The sequence below is a fragment of the Schistocerca nitens genome, chromosome 1 (genome assembly GCF_023898315.1).
Source record: "Schistocerca nitens isolate TAMUIC-IGC-003100 chromosome 1, iqSchNite1.1, whole genome shotgun sequence".
Classification (NCBI taxonomy): domain Eukaryota; kingdom Metazoa; phylum Arthropoda; class Insecta; order Orthoptera; family Acrididae; genus Schistocerca; species Schistocerca nitens.
Window position 1 is genome coordinate 541,252,405 of NC_064614.1, and position 17,095 is coordinate 541,269,499.

General features: G+C 39.7%; 1 protein-coding gene across 4 annotated transcripts in view; it reads right to left on the reverse strand.

Annotated features, from left to right (window-relative positions):
- LOC126253992 (trypsin-1-like) overlaps positions 1–17,095 on the reverse strand; it is a 180,739-nt gene that overhangs the window by 91,088 nt on the left and 72,556 nt on the right. The gene's annotated exons all lie outside the window — the stretch shown is intronic.

Here is a 17,095-nt window from a genome sequence, read left to right on the forward strand (position 1 = left end):
CATTATTTTCTTCTAACCATATATTTTCTGATTCCAAAAATGTATATTTTTACCAAAATAATATGTTAATTAATGAAATACTCAAATCAGAATGCTTAACTTTGCAGAATATTCTTGGTGGGATTTTGTAGAACCAACATCAAACCTTAACTTCTGCACCATATAAATGAGTCATTATTTACACCAATTTAAGGGATTTCATACAACAGTTAAAAAAACAGAATTTCTGCCATATGTTTTTGTGTACTTCATTTCTTTTCTGTATGTTATGTAGTATCTAACCATTTTGTACAGATCTACATGTGTCTTTAATTAGGCACTACAAACAAAGCCTGATTTATATTGTGTTGATAACTCTCAGAGTACAATCACTACACAATCTAGCCTTGTATTCAGTTTCTGTGGTGTACTTGCACCACCACTATCAAATTTCAACAGCCAATAAATGTATAAAACATGCATAACTGAGCCTGAGTAGGCTTCCCCACCCTAATCTTCTTGATAACATGACTCAATATTTTGGCAACTTGTCTGCCTGGCACCTTGCATCTGAATCCAAATTTAAATATTTTAAGAGACAATATTTTATTATAACATCTCTATTCTGTCAAATGCAAGCAGTGCAGTAATAGTGTTTGTTGTACATTGCAACACACTTGCCATGACTGATGCTAAAATTAAAGATATATCTAAATTTTGAGAGAAATTTTAATTCTTGAAAAATTACCTCTTAGATACAATGTTACAACTTGAATACAATAAATAGGGTTCATTTAAATTTTATAGGATTGAATTGCCTATAGTTTTAGGTTAACTGACCAGGTGTTTGATCATCAGTGACACTACCAACACACCTAATTTTATTTTTCTAGAACGAGTGCTGGCAGTTTTTGGATGAGGAGTGAAGGAAGGATACTGGTGGTTGAGGAACTTCTTTCATAGCAGAGAACTGGAATCAATTTCTAGCGTCCACAGACACAAAAGTGGTTGTGGCAGTTCTGTAAGGCTGACGAACAGCACTATCCTCTAGCCCATCAGTAAAGAATGGCCTGTGGAGGAATCTTGGATGTGGCAGGAAGGAGCGAATCTGTCTTTGAGGTTTGTCTTGTCTTCATTCAACCCAGATCTCCGAAAATTTCTGTCTCTTTTTATCTCTAACTGCCTGTTATGCAGAGGGACTGGCCTTAGTTGCTTCCACAATGCAAAGTGTCATCACAATCTCTTCGTTTTCCATCAGTTACAGTATGATTACATCATACCAATCACACGAAACCCTACCACAAGCTTCTTTGAAGGTAACTGATACATAGCCAAAGTATTCCATTGGGACTATACATCCACAGCATGTAAAACTGTAGATATTAAGAGACACTACTGTTAAAAATTTTACTAAATTTCAGTTGAACCTGAAATACAGGCACAGTGCAAACAAACCTACTTTTCTCAAAATGACTATAAGGCAGTTGAAATTTTACTTTTTTTCTGAATACCTGTCAGACAGTTGAACAAGAACATGCTTTAATTGACAGAAAATTAATTCTAACCGTAGTATAAACTGAGTAATCCTATTTCTTAATGTGTGTAGTAGCAAGTTTCCCCTTAAAGAGGTGACCAATTAGGTATATTCTAATATAACACTAGGCAGGAGGCTGGCGAAGTGACACAGCAACGAAGAGTCAAATATTTTGTGAGCAGCTTCAGTGGTTCGCATGTGTCACATCAGATAATGTGGTGAAAGCTGCACAGTATTTCAATGAGACAGGTGCTCATCATCTTCAGGTGTTTACAGACTTGTTGCTGCAGTGGCTCACTGGCTTGCTAGAAAAGTGCAGGCACCAAGGGTTAGGACTGTAATGCCATCGTACATGAATCAAGGATGAAGACAACACGCAGTGACCCCTGCCAGAAAAACAGGACACTGTCTCCACATACATGACACAGAGAAAGTACAGACACTAATCATGGCCCACTGCACATGTGGGCAGTGTTTTAGTACTTAGTCTAAGTGTCTGGGCTCCAATTTCATGTCTGTGTTGACTCGTATTTGTTTTTCTGCAGCCAATGATACCTTAATACGGCCAATGCTGTTTCGCATGCCACGCTAAGTTGAAATCTCATGTCTCTGTTAAACAGGCCACTAGTTGTACATATTTTGACTGCTTCTCTAATGACAAGAGTCCCAGTACACAGAGGTGTGTGAAAAGATGTTTGTCTCTTTGTAGTTCATGCTGTGTCCCGAACTTATTTTGTAACAAAACATCTGGCTTTTGCTCTGAGCCCTTTGGTAGGAAAATGTGAACATCATATTCAAAACTCAGAATATTTTGTACAACCACTGATGACTTTGTGTCTCAAACCAGCGGACACATTAGTGAGTTAGTGGATTCATTACAATTTGTAGGAGCTAAGCTGGAGAAGGACATCTTACATCTATTCAGACATGTGCTTTCCTTGACTTACTTTTTATTTAATGAACAATATTTTGTTGCTATGGGTAGCCATTTCTCACCCATAGTAGCTAACCTTTATATGGAAGACTTCGAGGAAAAAGCATGTTAGTCAGTGTTTCAAAACCTAAATGATTCTGGAGATATGTGTACAACGCCTTTCGCCTTTCTAGTAAGGCCACATGGGGCAGCAATGCTTCCTGCATTTCTGGAACACCTTAATTCACTCTAACTGAGCATTTGCTTCGTGGAAGATGAGAAAATGGAGACGTCTCTTTCTTAGATATTTTGGTCTACAGTAAAGAAGACAGTGTCTTCTGGAAACCAACTCGCACTGACCTATATCTATGAACTATGAGCTGCCATCACCCATCTCAACGCAGTGATGTGTTATAGATTTTTGTTCAAAGAGCTAAAGGTATCTCAGATCCAGGGAGCCTATCAGAAGATCTTAGCCATCTTCACTCTGTGTTTGTACAAAGTGGGTACTCTGATAAAAAGATTCAAAATGCATTTCAACCTGCATGCATTAAAGCTCAAAGACAGCTTGAAGAAACAGAAAACCCTACAAGGCTGGTTTTTCTACCCTATGTTTGTGGTATGTCCTTTAAGATCAGCAGGCAGTTAAAGAAACGTAAAATAAAATGAGTATTCCACCCTCCAATGCAAGTGTAAACGATGATGGGTTCTGTTAAAGACAACCTAGGTCTAAGAAGACCTGGGATATATTAAACCCACTATCTGTGTGGGGACGCCATCATCATTTAATCATACAGTAAAGCTGCATGCCCTCGGGAAAAATTACGGCCGTAGTTTCCCCTTGCTTTCAGCCGTTCGCAGTACCAGCACAGCAAGGCCGTTTTGGTTATTGTTACAAGGCCAGATCAGTCAATCATCCAGACTGTTGCCCTTGCAACTACTGAAAAGGCTGCTGCCCCTCTTCAGGAACCACACGTTTGTCTGGCCTCTCAACAGATACCCCTCCGTTGTACCTACAGTACGGCTATCTGTATCGCTGAGGCACGCAAGCCTCCCCACCAACGGCAAGGTCCATGGTTCATGGGGGGGAGGTACTGAGGAGGTACTGAGTAGGATTGGGGAGAAGAGGAGTTTGTGGCACAACTTGACCAGAAGAAGGGATCGGTTGGTAGGGCATGTTCTGAGGCATCAAGGGATCACCAATTTAGTATTGGAGGGCAGCGTGGAGGGTAAAAATCGTAGGGGGAGACCAAGAGATGAATACACTAAGCAGATTCAGAAGGATGTAGGTTGCAGTAGGTACTGGGAGATGAAGAAGCTTGCACAGGATAGAGTAGCATGGAGAGCTGCATCAAACCAGTCTCAGGACTGAAGACCACAACAACAACAACAACAACAACAACAACAACAACAACATCTGTGTGGGAAACTGTACATTGGCCAGACATATCACACTGTTAAAGACAGATGTGCTGAACACAAGACATCACACCAGACTGAGTCAGCCAGAAAAGTCTGCTTTTGCTGAACACTATCTTGACATGGAACGTACCATGAACTATGGAGAGACAATGATCCTCTGACCTGCCTCCACATAATGGGACTCCATCAGTGAAGAAGCAATTGAAATATGCATAAGTTATGACCTGATTAATGGAGACATGGAATTTCAACTTAGCAAGGCATGGGAACCAGCATGGATGGTACTAAGGCATCATCGTCTGTGGATAAATGACTCCAAGTTAACACAGATGGGGAACTGGACTCTGGACACTTGAACTGGGTGTGAACATTCTACATGCAGGCTAGGCCACAGCTTGCAGCTATGCTTCTCCTGCATTGCTCATGTGAATGTAGTGGCCCATTTCTCTGAGGAGAGCATTGGATGTCGTCATCCTCTATGATTAATCTACGATGACGTTACATCCCTACCCCCTTGGCACCCGCACTTTTCAAGTGAGTCACACATATATTGGTGAGCCATTGCAAAAACACATCAGTAGGCTCCTGAAGAAGACACACAGTTGACTTAATGGGCAGCACATATTGTGAACAATCTGAAAAGACTTTTAATGCTTTGGACATTAAATAATGTAGTGAACTGTAACAACGTAGTTTTGTAACTTTATTCGTTTGTCATATTTTACAGATCCTATCACAAAAGGGAATCTAAGAGGAAGTGAAAAGAATAAATTACACATAAACATAGAGAAATAACAGTAAGAAATGGCATTAATAATTACCTCAATAAAGTGTTGTAGATTATTTGTGCTTGCTCGTGTCAAATCATCATAGAATAATTAGCAAAGTAGTTGCTACTTTGAGAATGCTCCAGCTTCTTGTTTGACAAGAAGTAATTGCTGTTTACCTCCAGTGTAAGCTTAACATGTACCTAACTACAATTATACTGAAGTGCCTAAGAAACTGGTGTAAGCATGCCTATTGAAATACAGAGATATATAAAAAGTCAGAAGATGGCGCTGTGATCGGCTATGCCTATAAAAGATAAGTGTCTGGCGCAGTTGTTAGATCAGTTACTGCTGCTACAATGGCAGGTTATCAAGATTTAAGTGAGTTTGAACATGGTGTTATACTCGGCACACAAGCGATGGAACACCGTCTCCAAGGTAGCGATGAAGTGGCGATTTTCCCATACAACCATTTCATGAGTATACTGTGAATATCAGGAATTCGGTAAAACATCAAATCTTTGACATTGCTGCAGTTGTACAAAGATCCTGCTGGAACGGGACCAATGATGACTGAAGAGAATCATTCAGCTTCACAGAAGTGCAACCCTTCCTCAAATTGCTGCAAATTTCAGTGCTGGGCCATCAGTAAGTGTCAGTGTGTGAACCATTCAACGAAACATCATTGATATGGGCTTTCAGAGTTGAAGGCCCGCTCGTGTACCCTTGATTGGACTGCTGATGCCTGGAAACATGTCACCTGGTCAGACGAGTCTCATTTCAAATTGTATCATTCAGAGGGATGTGTACAGGTATGGAGAGAACCTCATGAATCCATGGACCCTAAATGTCAGCAGGAGACTATTCAAGCTGGTAGAGGCTCTGTAATGGTGTGAAGTGTGCATAGTTGGAGTGATATGGCACCCCTGACACATCTAGATATGACTCTGACAGGTGACAGACACATAAGCAGCCTGTCTGATAACATGCATCCATTCATGTCCATTGTGCATTCCGGCGATCTTGGGCAATTCCAGCAGGACAATGCGACACACTATAAGTCTAGAAATGCTACAGAGTGGCCCCAGGAACTCTCTTCTGAGTTTAAACACTTCTGCAAGCCACCGAACTCCCCAGACACGAACATTATTGAAGATATCTGGGACACCTCGCAACATGCCGTTTAGAATAGATCTCCGCTTCATCGTATTCTTATGGATTTATGGACAGCCCTGCAAGATTCATGGTGTCAGTTCCCTCCAGCACTACCTCAGACATTAGCTGAGTCCATGCCACGTCATGTTGCAGCATTTCTGCGTGTTTGCAGGGACCCTACACGATAATAGGCAGGGCACCAATTATCTATATTTGAAAAAAACGTAAACCTGTTTAAAATGACAGTTCCTATTTTACATACAAGTGATGATAATTTTCAGTCCTTGAGTGTAGATCATCAGATAATTTGTAGGAGTTACTGATACAATAATTTTCTATCTGTCTGGCTGAAGAAGATGGTAATAACAAATTCTTGCTTTATAATGATGGGAGCTTGATGAAAACCAGAATACTGTACCTCATAATGAGTCCAAAGAAGCAAAGTCTACGTATATGAGATGCCGAGTCGCAGACAGGCTCAACAGAAAAACTGCACAAAAAAAGCTTTCGGTCAGTAAGGCCTACGTCAAAAACAGACGACACACACACACACACACACACACACACACACACACACACATACACATGCGCACAAATGCAACTCTCATACATGATTGCAGTCTCAGGCAACTGAAACCACAATGCAGTGTGGTTTCAGTTGCCTGAGACTGCAGTGTGGTTTCAGCTGCCTGAAACTGCAGTCATGTGTGTGTTGCATTTGCATGTGTGTGCGTGTGTGTGTGTGTGTGTGTGTGGCTGTCATTGATTTTTGATGAAGGCCTTACTGGCCGAAAGCTTTATTTGTGACATTCTTTTTGTTGTGCCTATCTGCGACTCAGCTATATGGTGAGTAGCAACTTCCTTTTCATAATATTGTTACATTCCATCCTGAATTTTCCATTGTTTGATCAAGTCTATATGAAAATTATTCATATATCTTTCCATTACAATCATAAATCCAGAGCTTTGGAATCACTGAACAGAGATCCAGTCACATACATGTGTGACTGATGGTGAGTAACAACTTTCTTTTTCATAATATTGTTACTGCATTCCATCCTGGATTTCCCTTTGTTTGATCAAAGTCTATTTGAAAATTATTCATATATCTTTTCATTAAAATCATAAATGTCAAGCTTTGGAATCACTGAACAGAGAGCGAGTCACATATAGGTGTGACTGATGCATTGCTCCTCATATCATCACACCACACATGGCATGATCTACATGTGGATGTTTCCAGTAAGAGGTTGCTTTGGATGACTAATTTCCAGAAGCATTCAGTGAAGCCACAGCACTGTCTGTCCAATCCCAGTAATTTTTAATATTTTCAACAGGCCTTCTTCAGGTAAATGCTTCTGAAAGACAGAGCTGCTAAATAACTACAGACACAGTTGCAACTTACAGTGGAGAAACAAGGAATAGTAACCTGGACAGTACAAAAAGTAACATGATAATACATTTGAACCTTTCCATTAAAACATAAGGAGCTAATTAAATAAGAAAAATGAACTTCTCATATCAATACCAAAAAGACCCTGAGCAGTGAGAAATGAGCACTGACATGGGGGAGGGGCATTTAAAGGTAATTTTTTTTTATGTTCTTCTCAAACAACTTAAAAACTGCTAAGCCGGCCACTGTGGCTGAGCGGTTCTAGGCGCTTCAGTCCAGAACCATGCTGCTGCTACAGTCACAGGTTCGAATCCTGCCTCTGGCATGGATGTGTGTGATGTCCTTAGGTTAGTTAGGTTTAAGTAGTTCGAAGTCTAGGGACTGATGACCTGCGATGTTAAGTCCCATAGTGCTTAGAGACATTTGAACCATTTTTTGAAAACTGCTGCTTCTAGCAAATATGTTTCCCAGTACAAAATTAAACTACATTAAATTTACTACAAAAAAACATCCTATTCATTCTCTCTCTCTCTCTCTCTCTCTCTCTCTCTCTCTCTCCCATTCCCCCCCACCCCCCACCCCTACCCCCCCACCCCCGGACTAACAGTTTCCACATTGTAGGAGTGTGGAAAAATTGCATATTATTGAAAATAGAGTTTTAATGGTATGAAATTAATGTTTAACTTTAAATGAAGTTGTTAAAAACAATATTAAATGTGTGTATCATCTCTGACCGCAGCAGAACTATATTATGGGATAAAATGTGTAACAGGCTGAAGGGGGCATGTGTGGGGTAGCAGCAGAAGGAAGGTAAACGTCGCTGGTTTGTGCTCATGCACTTATGAACCACTGGTGATGCAGTACACAGGCAACTCTGGGGACCTTTATTTTCCACAAAATGTGTCAGCACTACATGGAATGGAGATATGAGGTTACTAATAACACTAAATCAAGAATCACATATGGACAGAATCTATGTAAATCTCCGTGCACTGTTCTATGCTGCTAGAGGGGAAATTGCTTCTTAAGTCATCCTGTATGGTAGCCGTGATATTCTCCTGGGATGCCACTATGACCTCTGCATGATATTCAATTTACAGACAGATTACACGTTCTGAGCATTTTGTGTCCAGTTCTCTTATATGAGCAGACAAAACAACTTCACTGAGCTCATATTTATATTGTGGAGTTACTTTCAGTTTATTAAATGAACAATTTTTTCAGGTGTTAAGTGAGCTTTTATGTAAAATACAGTCCTGTAAACAATGGCTGAGAAGTATGTAATCTGTAAGTGGAATGTTGTCAGTGACCTATGTAATGTTAGTGGGAAAGGGACTGTACTGATAAATGTCAAAATGGTTCAAATGGCTCTGAGCACTATGGGACTTAACATCTATGGTCATCAGTCCCCTAGAACTTAGAACTACTTAAACCTAACTAACCTAAGGACAGCACACAACACCCAGCCATCACGAGGCAGAGAAAATCCCTGACCCCGCCGGGAATCGAACCCGGGAACCCGGGCGTGGGAAGCGAGAACGCTACCGCACGACCACGAGATGCGGGCAATAAATGTCATGAGGGGAATTTGCCTTTCCCATAAAAATATTATAGTTACCATACAGGATGACTAAGAAGCAATTTCACCTCTAGCAGTGTACAATATTGAGCAGAGATTTATGCAGATTCTGTCCTTATTTGTGTTAGTGTTATGAGTATATATCCATATTCCATGTAATGTTAATACATTTTTTGTGAAATAAACATCCCTCGACACATCTGCACACTGCGTCACCAATGACGCATAAGGTGTGCTGTGGAGAATTGGCATATCTTTATGAGACACCCTGTAAAGTTGCTTCTTGTGACACAATGGAGTAGATAGGGTGGGGGCTTACCTGCTCGATCTTCAGCTTGTAGACCTATGAAGGATGGAAGAGTGTGAGCACAATCAAGCAACCTACCTTCCCCTCATGCTTCTACCCTACACATCTTCCCCTTCACCCTCTTACAACCCCGGCACACAATTTATCCATTAATATGGCTCTACTGCACTTACATGAGGTACATATACTTAACATCTGTCTTTAACACACTTAATTTAAAGATAAAAATTAATTTTTACTGTTAAAACAATATTTTTAATAATTTGCTATTTTCCATTCCCTGTGAAGTGGAACCTAATAGCCCTAGAGAAAAAATGAATAGGACCTTTGTTGTGGGAAATTGAATGTAGTTTAATTTTGTACTGGGAAACATTTTTGATAGGAGCCATGGCTTTTGAGTTAGTCAAGAAAAACATAAAAAAGTGAGCTTAAAATCCCCCCCCCCCCCCTCCCTCTTCAACCCACACAGCCCAATGGTCAGGATTTTTAGTATGTTATTCAGGACCCTATTTTTCCTTCTTTGTCTGGACTACTAACTCTTCTGGCTACGATGCTATTTCAGCTAAAACATTAAAATTTGTGAAGATTTGGTCGTCATCCTTGATTAACTTCACAGATAATCAATGGATTGAGGTGTATTTCCTGAAAGACTGAAGTATGTGACAGTAACAACCATTTATAAAAGTGGATAAAGCAACTGACATCTAATTTTAGACCCATCTCCCTCCTTCCACGATCTTAAATTTATTTTGAAAAGGTAGCTTCACAACTGAATATTGAACCATATTTCTGAGATAACCTTTTAACAATACAGTTTGGCTTCTGCAAAGAGGAAGCGCTGTATGAGCTAATGAACACAATTATGCTGGAATCTAACAAGAAAAAATAGTCTGTTGGCAATTTATGTTAGTGAGAGGCTGAGCCCCTGAGCCCAGAGCACAGAGCCAGGGCCCTGCGGTGAGGGCACTGATGGGCGTTCATCAAGCAGCATGAGCAGATACAGTGGGGTGCTTGGCTGATGACCATGGAACATCTTGGCCGGGCTCCAATCCCCCACCGCTGTAAACCTGTAAGGACTCAAGAAGCATGTCAAGGTATTGTCCAAGGAGGAGTCTGTGACATACTTCTTAAATTGAACCTTGAAAATGGAGATGAGACATTCCGCCTTGCCATTATATTGGTGGTGAAAAGGAGGAGCAGTCACAAGGTACAGAAATCATGCAGGGTCTGAGATACAAACTGTGGACCATTATCTGCCACAAGCATATACGAAAATCCTTCAATAGAAAAAATTTGGAGGGGGCCTGAATCACAGACACAGCTGACATTGAAGTACAATGGATAAGATATGCAAATTGAGACAAAGCATTGACAACCAGGAAGAATGTAGGACGGATCCCACAAAATTAACAGGACACATTTCCATGGATGCTGCAGTGTGGGTCACAGAGAGAGCAGCACCCACTGTGCCACCCATTAGGCAGCACACTAATAGTAGGCCGCAACAAAATGTCACCATCAATGCCGTGGTGAAACACAAGCTGATGGGCCAATAACTTGGTAACCGAGAACCCCCAGTGTTCCTGACGTACGAGCTGGAACACATCCCACTGCAGAGTGGCTAGGCCGTGATCATGACCCATCTGTAGCTAAGAGAATAACACCATCAAATACTGAAAGGTGGTGACAGAGGGCAAAATAGTCATGCAAATGATCAGAAGCTCTGCCCTGAAGCCTGTCAGGCCACCCATGCTGATTGAGGTGAACAACTTAATGCAAAACCGTATCAGCAGTAACAGCAAATGTGATCTGGGAGGCTGTAATAGGAAACCCATTCACTGTAAATTGCGACTCAACATCTAAGTGAAAACAAAGGAGTTCATCCTGATCAAAAGTGGGATCCGAACCCGTCGGAAGCTGGCACAATGCTTTAGCTTTAGTGAGTTGTGCAGTAGGTCGAAAATGTATTTCATAGTTGTAGCAATACAGAAAAAAGGCCCAAATCTGTAGGCGATGTACTGCTTTGTCAGGCAATGAAGCAGAACGATTAAACATCGAAACCAAGGGCTTGTGGTCAGTAATGAGGTGGAATTTAGACCCATGCACTAACACAGGAAACTTTTTGAGGGCACAGACAGTACCAAGTGCTTCCTTTTCCAATTTGGGAGTAACACTGCTGAGCAGTGTTGAGCGTTTTTGATGCCTAAGCTGTGAGATATTTGGAAACATCCTCACACTGATGTCTGAGAATGGCCCCAAGTCCACACTGAGAGGCATCCATAGCCAAAACCAGGTTGTGGCCAGGATGGAAAAGTAGCCTAGCAAGCAGTAGAATGTAATTCAGATTTCAAAAGCATGAACATGTGCTTGCAGGCCGGCATCCACTGAAAAGGAATGTTCTTATGGAGCAACTTGTGGGAGGGATCAGCCAATGTGGTCACGCCCAGGAAAAATTTATGACAGTAAGCAAATTTACCTAAAAATGCTTGGAGTTCTTTGGCATTTGTAGGGTGAAGCAGAGTTGTGACAGCAGCAACATGATGACGTACAGGCTTAACACTTCCCTGAGAAAACCAAAATACACAATGGATGGCTGAAAATAGTATTACTTGGCCAAATTTCATTTCAACCCTGCAGTATGTAAGACTGTGAACAAGGTGTATGAGTTACATAAATGCTCTTTGATGGATGCAACCATCATGATGATGTCATCGAGACAGTTGATGCACCTTGAATGGACATTTTCAATTGTTCCAAAAAATGCTAAAAAATTGCCGGGATGCTAGCTGCGCCAAACAGGAGGCACTGATATTGGTACAACCTGAAGGACTTGTTACTCACTAGGAGCCATTTAGAACCCTCATAAATGGAAACTGTAAACAGGCTTCAGGTAAATCAATTTTGGAAAAAAACCTGCCCCCCCCCCCCCCCCCCCGCCCCTGGCAAATTTTGTGAATAACTCATCCAGATAAGGCAAAGATTGGGTATCAATGATAGATTCAGCATTAACCCCATTTAAAAGTCACCACAGAGGCGAAGCTGACCAGATTTTTTTTCCCCCCAGTTGCCTGGAGTGTGGACTACTCACTCAATGTAATAGGCCATATGACCCCCAATGACACCAGCCTGTTCAGTTCTGATTTCACTTGACCACACAAAGCCACTGGAATTGGGTGTGCCATAGGTTTCAGGATAATTGGGCTGCAAAATTAGCAGACCACTGAAGGCGGTCTCTGGCAGCCGACCTGTGTACGTGCCACTGGTGGAATATTTTAAGTGTAGCGTGCCAGCAGCCTAGTGCCACGATGTGTTTTTAGATATTACTACAGAATTATAACAAAAAGGATTGTTTATTCTACAGAATCATTCAATGCGACTATTGTGTAAAGTTGATAACCAAACAGCTGCAGGGACTACAGATTTTTATACTTATACATCAATATATATAATCTTGAAAAGTATTTGTCATTGAAAACGAGTGGATAAACTCTGCTATTCACTATCACAATACTAGAAGCAAACATAATTTTCATATAAACTTCACACTCCCTCTAGGGTTCAGAATGAAGTGTTGTACTCCAATGCAAAAAGCTATAACAGGTTGCTAGTGGATATCAGGCAAGAAATTTAAAATCCCCATATAGTCAAACCAAAAGTAAAAGAATATGTTGCCGGCCACTCCCACAGTTTATCAAATTATTTAGACTTAGTAAATTTTGTATAACTCTATAAAGTTTTCATCAAACAGATATTTACTTTTCCAGGATAGAGGCAGCTGATAGTGGCCTGTGTGAAGTTACATAAATACTTTGCTTCAAGTATTGGGTAAAAACAGCAGCTGGATAGTATAAAAGAAGGGACAATGACTTTGTTTCAAAGTGATTGTTTTTCTTCTAATATGCACATACAAAGTAACCTAGAAATAATTCCCACAATTATTAGTAACAGTAGATTAGCATTAGTCATAAACTGTGCCTTGTGGTGAGTGGTATGACACTGGACTCGTATTCTAATGGACAACCGTTCAAGTACTTGTCCAGCCATCCAGATTTAGGTTTCCGATGATTTCTATAAATTGCTTCAGGTGAATGCCAAGACGGTTCATTTGGAATGGCAGAGCCATTCACCTTCCTTATCCTTCCACAATCTGAGCTTCGGTCCCAAATGACCTCACTGTAGGCTTAAGTTAAACCCTAATCTTCCTTCTTCCTTTGCTAGTCCTAATAGAACTAGTAAGTAGAGATTGCTTTTGCCAGATAATGTATGACATGACTCATTCAAAGTCCCTGAAGGCTCTTCTCCATGACTGGATTTACGGAACATAATATACGAATGGATGAATGCATAAATTGATGGAACATGGTTGTTTGAACCATAGTTCAACTAAAAATAACTTTTATTGTTAGCAACAGATACCATTAATCCTCCAAGTGGGTATTTTGAATGCAAGTACCTATGCCTCAAAGAGTAATTTCTCCTATTGCAGGTCGCTGCTGTCGTACCATGTGTCCTGCTCACTGATGAGACCTACCTGTGTTGATTTTAATTTATGAATCAAAATTAAAAATGATTGTGTCCTTTCCAGTATAAACAGTTAAGTCCTGCATATAACTAGAACAGTTTTACAGAACAAAGAATAAAAATAAATAAAAATTATGCCAAATCTAGTATTGCTTTGAAGGAAGAAACTTTCTCCATCCAATATATTATTTTCAGAGCAAGAGAGACTTATCAAATGTAATGCCCCTTGGTGGCATACAAAGCTGAACATAGACCTCAGATGTTCCATAATCAACTGTACTTTGAAACCAAGCAAAATGACACTATTGTTAGCACACTGCACTCGCATTCGGAAGGCTGATGGTTCAGATCCACATCCCATTTACTGTGATTTGACTAAATCACTCCATGCAAACACTGGGATGCAGTTTTATGTCTTGCCAGTTAAAAACCCTATAACTTCTGCTGAATTTAGGTGAGAAGCTACATAGTCATAAATAAATAAGTTCATTTGGTCAGCAGTTGTTTTTGTTTTGCACAGAGCCACCTGCATAAGACAAAGTAACTGATCACACCATTCTGTACTAGTGGTGCATTTATAACACTCCTACTAGTAAACAAAAAGTAATGGTAAGCTGACGTAACATGCATAACTTAACAAGCATAAATTCACGTTGTAGCATTTGTTGCTTTACTGCATATTTTCATTTCCCTCAGTGTCTATGTCTTGCCAACTCTCAGATCTGACACTAAAGTTGTTGTCACTTTCTAAAAGCTGCTGACTCCAACAACTGACATTTTTTCACCACTGTTAGAGGTCATCCTTAGTAAACAAAAAGAAAAGTGCAACTTTTGGCTGCCACATGCACAAAGTGCAGTCATGAGAATAATGTTAGACTAATGTCTTGACTAATGTGGCCTATTGATGCTGCAGTTTATTGTCCGACAGTATTGCTGCTCACATTGATCACAATCAAACGATTGTCATGCACAGTTCGAAAAAGCGTCTGGAGCAACATTGACTGTCTGCATAGCAACAATTTTTGTTGCTTTCCTTGACTCAGCAGCAGTGAGAGGTGAACTGACATTGGTACATCTGATGACTGACAATGCTGAATACAGGGGTGGTGCCACATCATATTTTCAGATACGTGCCAGTTCTGTGTAGTGAATCACAGTGGATGTATCTGTATGTGCAGGCTCTGAGGAAAATAAAAATTGTTAGATTAAATCCGTCATTGTCACATGGTTCCAGCATCTTGTGTAATGTTATGAAGTGATCTTGGGTATACAGTACGATCACAACTGGTTCATAGAGCTCGTTATTTGAACAGCAACCATTATGTGTCTGATTTGTTAAGCTCAATGTCTGAGCCCTATCTTCAACGTCTCCATCATGTTCTCTTTTGACAGTTAACACAAGACAACATGTTGTATGTGCTGTTCTGATCTCAGTATAGAGGGTATTCAACTTTAGCCCTGTTCATCAAATTCTCCAGATCTCTCACCATTGAAAACATCTGATTATGAGTTGCTGAGCAACTTGTAGACCACCAATTACCAGCTACTGAACTATGACACAGAGTTTACAAAGAGTTGAAGTGGTATAAAGTTTCAACCCAATATCTGCCATCCAAGTCCAGTTTCACTCAATGCCATCGAGTTAGAGCCACTGTGACTACCAGCTCTGTATAATGAAGTTTCCACTATGCACAGCTGCAAATCAGCTATGTATTTATTCACATATTCTTTCTAGTGTACTGTATATGTACAATAAGCAACATTTTTCTTATTTAATATCCTTGTGGTGTAGCTATTTCTATGGCTAGCAGTGCAGGTGTAAAAGGAAAAGTCTCAGCCCCTCCCTTTTTTTAGTAAAAGCTTGCCTGCTAATATTATAAGGCAATAACTTGGATCTCAAGACAATTGATATATAGAGTGTGCCTGGTGTCCTCAACAAATAGCATAAGCTACCTATTGTTACTACAGCTTTTCAACCACAGTGGCAGTGTCACTATCTATTAGTATTGTTGAATGTCAAGTTTTATCCCATATGCAGTCAGTAATCATGTTGTACTGGTTGAATTAGCATTGTGCATTGGTGGGGACTGTTATTTTCACTACAGCAAATATGTCATGCGCATGTAACGTGCCTTTCATAACCATTTCAAGATTCAGCTGCAACATCCAAATCCTGCTTCTGAAGCAATATTCAATTGGGTGAAAAAATTCTGTACAACTGCCAGAAAAGCAAACTGAAAGTCAACTGGCCCTCAAAAAACTGTCCAAATGCACATGAGTCAAATGACTGCCTCACCCACCTGATTTCACCATGCCAGACTTTTAGCTACAGGGTTATTTGAAGGTGAGAGTGTACTCTGAGTGGCAGAGAAGCTTGCAAGAGTTAAAAGATCAGATTCATCGAGAAATTTTCAGTATTTTTCCAGGTGTTATGAAAGATGTGATCAAAAACTGGACGAAACATCTCAAACATTGTGTAGCTGCAATGGATAATCATCTGTCCAATGTAGTATTTCATAACTAAATGTTGTACACTATGTAAAATGCTCAACTTTGTTTTGTGATTAGTCTGTGTGCCATTCAAATTCGAAATCATCAAAATCTTGTGAAACAAACTGTATATAATGATTTTGTCTCTTTAGAATTTGTTATGTTGAAGCTGGTTTTGTTAATATCATTTTCTGTGTTTTCCTCATAATATACAAGACATGAGGTTTTTACATCACATTTTAGTTCTGAAGCTTTATGCTAATACTGGGAAGAATCTAGTGAGTATAATTTTTGTTATTATATTTATTTAATTTCTTTTTAATTGTGCACCAGAAGTTTTTGCTTTATTCACAGAGATTTATAGTTTTTATAAATATGAATATAATTTTTAAATATTTTGTGACATGCTCATGAATTTTAAAGCACTGTCCATGTTCTTAATTCTCAATTAAGTATAGTCTCCTTATTTCTACTGAGTTATTTCTTCTTGATAAATTGCTCCTAGATATCTGTCTAAATTGAACTTAGATATGTCTTCTACTTTTTTCTTTTACAATTTAACCCTTGGGCCTGTCAGAGGAGGAAATGGGACTTAAAGTGCGACATGGGTATATGTAAGAAGGGATTAAACTTTTTGTCAACAATTTCTGCTTCAAAAATTTTTGCCACTATTTGTCTGTAAATTATCTCCATTTATTCTGTCTTTATTTATGATTCTGTGAAAAGCATTTTTCTTATAACTATGTTTTGTTACAATTTGATTATCACTTTAAAGTGGAATTTATTAAAGAAGCTTTACTAAGGAGTTTATTGTTATGCTACGTTCTCCTGTCCTCATATGTAAAATATTAATCCTCAGAAAATGACAAAGCTCAATAGTAACAATTCAAGAATTTCCAGCACTTACTCCACAACCTCTGTAATACACTGAGAAATGGCAACTAAATGACTGGATCTGAATCTTTTTCATTAATATCTTAACATTAAAGACCTGTCCCATACATCCTCCTACCACCACCTACTCCAGTCCGGTCA